Genomic DNA, 5,365 nt, shown 5'->3' on the forward strand with positions numbered 1-5,365 from the left:
GACGGACGGACGGACGGACAGACAGTCACCGCTTAATCGATTTCTCTTTTCATTCTGATCATTTATGTATACATTTGTCTATATCTATCTCGATTCGTTTTGCCTGTTACAAACAACCGTTATGTGAACAAAGTTATAATACCCTTGTGCACAAGTGCGCTCGGGTATAATGAGAGATACTTTTTTTTGATTTTAAGGTCAATTATTTTAAATTTTCTTCAAATGAATTTCGAAAATATTTAACATTTATTTAGCCAAGTTCGGATTATATGCTTTTGTGACGTATTACGAACTAAAGCAATTTCTCTCAATTTGGGTTCGTTTAAATATTTGCTAATTTTTAGTTTTGTTTTAATTTTTTCGGTTTACATCTTGGTAAGTTTTGAACTTAATTCTTAAGCTTTTGACCCGTCATATGTCCAATATATATTAAGTATCATTCCAACGCCGTTAAGAAGAATAGTAATATATCAAGTTCGGTTGGGAGATTGTTAAGTTAGCCACAAAAGAAACTGATATTCAAATTTATGTACATTAGCGCTGACCCAGTACTCCATGAACTTACAGGTTTTTACACGAACTTGCAGGAAGTTACAGGAAAAATGATCCCGTACTCCAAAATCCTGTAAATGGGAGCGATTTTTGGAGAGTTGTGAAAAGCAGCCGAAGAATAATTATTTTTAATTTATCAACTCATGTAAAAAACTGAATTTTTTTTGGTAATTTCTTGTTTTATCTAATAAATATAATCAAAGAACTTAATTAAATTTGTGCGTTTTTCTCAAATATCGTGGTGAACCTCGCGTCTTGCTGCGGAGGCCTCAGACCCGAACTCGACCCACTAAATGTTAAATATCATCTATACTGTCCATTTAAAAAAAGAAAATGTATTATAATTAATTTTATGTTTAATAAAACTATCATTCATTTACTAGTAAATTTATAGCAATAAATACAAAATAGTCGTAAGCTAAAGTAGAAAAATGTCGCTTTTTCACGAAAACAATTTCTACCTTCAGGCCTTTTTTGGCCCGGGATGGCCTGGTTGAAGCTTTTAAAATTGTAATTTTACGCTAAACGGCAGATTTCTAGAAGTGAGAACTTAAGAATTTCAGAAAAAAAAAACATCAACATTTATTCACTAAACCCACCCTAATGTACATTTGTACATATGTATTATCAAAGATGATAGGATGAGTTCACTTGTGGTTGAATGACAAATGTATGTATGTTTCCTTATACTCGTAAATTTATGAAAAAAAAGTTTTTTTTTTTCGAAGAAATGCTCGTAAAGGTACTGACTGTTGCTGGATTTTTATCACTGTAACGACATCAATGCGCTTTAGAGCGAAAGTTCAGAAGGGAGAATACTATGAGCGACAAAAAAATGTAAACGGTAACGCTGGCCGCTGGTGTGTCCAAAATTGGAAAAAGAAGTTTCTAGATAGGGGTTTTTCATCATTGAGTTGGCTAAAGGGAGCGAAAACCATCCACAGTAACGGCCTGTGTCCTATGTCACCTCTTTATTTTCATTCGAAATATGGCCTCGCCCAAGACCAACATTATGGTACATTCAAAGGGAAATGTTATAAACGTGTAAAAGTACCGAGAGTAATGGAAATCCAACAAAACCAACACTGTAATAGACATTTTCTAGAAATAGCAATATAAGGGCATTTTTTAACCGACTTAAAAAAAAGGAAGAGGTTATCAGTTCATCGGAATATTTATATTTTTTTTAAGTATGTTGCCGCATAACTTCGGACCACGGAAAGCTGGTACCTCAAGGGTGGTCCCTTACTAATTTTGTTTAGATCCGATAATTGGATCGTGAAGAAATTAACGATAATCTAAAATTTTTATATGAGAATTGAAGTCGGTTTTGTTTTTTTTTGCTTAAAAATTACTTGTTTATTTCTTATTTACTAAAATTTGATTTGTTAAATGAAGCAGTAATAACACGCTGTCAGATGCTGCCTTTAAACCTATTGGAGGCTACTTAGAAAAGTATTAGCTACTGAATAAAATAAAATTAAGCTGCTCAAATCTGCCACTAAAATTTTCATGTATTTTTACACCACAAAATTTTGAGCATTTTAATTGGATTTCACAGAAAGATTGTGAGTATGCAATTTTGTACCCATTTAATTTAGGAATATTAAAGTGCAAGTTTAAAGTAGCTGGGACTTAAGGTTAATTTTTGGAATTTTCTTTGTAGAAGCTGTTGCTCATTTTCTTCAAATAAAAAAAAATCATCGAACGTACTTCGTTTGGAAGAAAATGACTGGCACTGTCAACAAAAAAAAAAAAAAGAACAAAATAACAGGTAAGTCCTAGCTACAAAAAATTTGCACTTTATGGCACTAAAATTGAGTGGGCTGTAAAACTGCATACTCAAAAATCTTTCTAAGAACTCAAATTAAAAAGCTCAAAATTTACCAGATGCCATTTTGAATTATGCAATTCTGACAGCGGACTCCGAAAACCCCTTAGTACGAAATTGTGAATCATTTCTTTAAAGCTGATTTCAACCCTACCAAAATTATCTGGCGGTTAAAGTTGAATTTTTGGACTTTTTTAAATAATAATATCTTCTGAACAATATAACCTATTAAAACCTAATGACGTCAAAATAAAGGTAATTAGGTGGTGTTTCACTTGGCGTATATAATTTTCTCTACGTTTGTGATCGGTCAAATAGTTTCCGAGATATTATAAATATAAAAAATAGAAAAATTTAACTTTAATCTCTTTATTGGCTTTGGTTTTTATTTTTGCCAAATAATCTTGGTATGGTTGAAATCAGCATGAAAAGTTCTAACGAGTCACTTTTTTTATTTTTTTTTAGCCTAAAGGGTTGGTATCCTACACCACGGCTTCTTCGGACTATTTCTGTCTAAGCCATGGAGTACGGGAGCAGGCTAAATTTGAATAAGAAAAAGTAAACAAACAAATGTCAAAATTAACTCGGAGTTTCTTCAACACCCCAATGAGAACACTTGACAGTTGTTCATAAACTCAAAATGTTAAACTCGAGTTTATGATTCAACGTGAACATAGTGTTACACCTGCCCTGCCAGTTCATCAACGCTACTCTCTACTGAGTTTCTAGTACTTAATAATATTGTATGTCACTTGCCAGGAGAAACTATCGGAAGGATTTCCTACCCTGCCATTTAATCAGCCATGCAGTTTCCTGCAATGCCCAATGACATGGAGATCTACAAATTGAACTACTAAAGGTCGCGAACAGGCCAGGAACGCTTCGAATGAAACTTAAATTTCAACCAAGCACTTACTAAACTCCATTAACCTCAAAACCGTATGTGGTAACACACATTTGACGTTCACTGTAAATGCTAAAATCAGCATTTAAAAAAAAAAAAGAAAAAACGTAGACACACATTCGGAAATCGAAGTTTTCCAGCAAATGAAACATCATCGCCACCACCATCCTTTGCTATCAGAAATCAAGTGTGGAAAAAATGCTACTTTGGGTATCGAAATCGAGCACCCTTCACGCTCATATTCGTATTCGTACGAGTAGAAATGTGTGCGAGTCCCAACCTTGATTTGCGTGACAACATTTTATGCTAAAAGGAGGCATTTTTACGTGCCGATTTTTATGGCGAAAGGATTCTTTATGTTACAAATGTGTATACATAGATATGTACATATAAACAAACATACACACACACACGCAATGAATGTTTGAGTGATAGCAGTAAATATTTGCAATCCAAACGTTAAGTACACAAATACGACCAAATAATGACTTTTTGCACTTTTCAAAACCATTGACTTTCCGGAATCATTTTGCATGGTATTGGTGACGGTGATGGTGATGGTGATGATGATGGGTATGAGTCCTTTAGGAGTGATAGCGGTGTGAAAAAAATGAATCGTAGCTTTCTTTAGTTACCCTTTCGCTTTGTGTGATGCTAACCTTTCGGTTCCCAAGCTTTCCCTTTCTGTGCCGACAGTGTGTGTGTGTGTGGGCACCTTGTGTGGGTGTTGCTTGCTCTCTAACCGTACAAATGTATGTATAAATGTGTATACCTCTACGCCTTTCCTGGGCGGTCACACTTTTTTATTTGCTTCGACTTATGGCATTTTGTCATTGAATGTTTATGTGTGACATTCGATACGCATTATAATTCAATAATAATAAAATAAAAATATTTATTTTTCGGCTTTATATTTATGCAATTCTTATGCATACGCATACGCGTCGCATGCAATTTTAATGCCCGCCAACTCTTTGCTTAAGGGGGACATATGTACATATGTATGTATGTATGGCTCATGAAGTTGGATTATTTACGGTAATTTTGATGTTCATTGGGTTTAAGGTTAATGCTAAGTGAATTTATACGAGCTTAAGATTTCCTTTTTTTTTCTGAAAATATGGCTGAGGAACTTACGCGCAGAATTATTGCTTTTAACTTCATTATAATAAATTTCAGGGCGGTAGGACATTGAGATGCACGATCTCAGGTGAATTGTATCTGGCAGGATACAAAATTTACAAAAGAAAAAATGACCTTTTTCGATTTTTTGAGCGATATCTATAAAAATTATAATTAATAATTCCATTCAGATTTTTATTAATCGCTCAAAAAATCATATATCTAGATATATTTTTTTGATAAAAAATAAAACAAACTAGAGTTTTTCATTCTGAAATAATGATTATTTTGTGAATTGTTATTTTTTGCCCAAAAATAACTATTATCTTATGAGTTTTATTTTGTAATAAGAAAAAAAAAATTTTTTATTATTTATTTTTTTTTTTCATCAAAAGTAATGATTATTTTTTGAGATTTACTTTTTTTAGGAATCCTGTTTCTTGAGCTTTGTTTTTTCACTCAGACATAAGAGTTAATTTATGTTTTCGAATTCTTTTTTTTTTTTTTGCAGATCAAAAAACTCAAAATACGACACCGCTTTTCTAGTAAGTTTTTAGTTTTTAGTAAGTTTTTTTGTTATGTACTCGGCAACATATCCACTCAACTTTTTACCTTTCGCATTTGCTCGCTTCTTTCTTCATCCAGAAATTCGCCTGATGGGTCCTGTGCCTACGAATCTCTGTGCTGCTCCATTCCCGGCGAGAGTATCTGCAATTTTATTGCCTAAGATTGGGCACAGGATTTGGCGAATATGCTCAGCGTACCTACTTCTTATTAGGATGACAATGTCATTTGAATACTTGAAGGTAGAGAAGTCGATCTACCACGGTGGCTCATAATAGACGGTAGATCTTTCCCCCCTTTTGGTTTCCTTTCATTGCCGAGAAACTGACTCTTTCCTGTGCGTATGTGAAAGTTATGGTTCTGGATTTGAACGTCCTGGTATATAGGCGTTT

The sequence above is a fragment of the Rhagoletis zephyria genome, unplaced genomic scaffold, assembly GCF_001687245.7.
Source record: "Rhagoletis zephyria isolate East Lansing unplaced genomic scaffold, Rhagoletis_zephyria_1.1 Rzeph_scaffold_12173, whole genome shotgun sequence".
NCBI lineage: Eukaryota > Metazoa > Arthropoda > Insecta > Diptera > Tephritidae > Rhagoletis > Rhagoletis zephyria.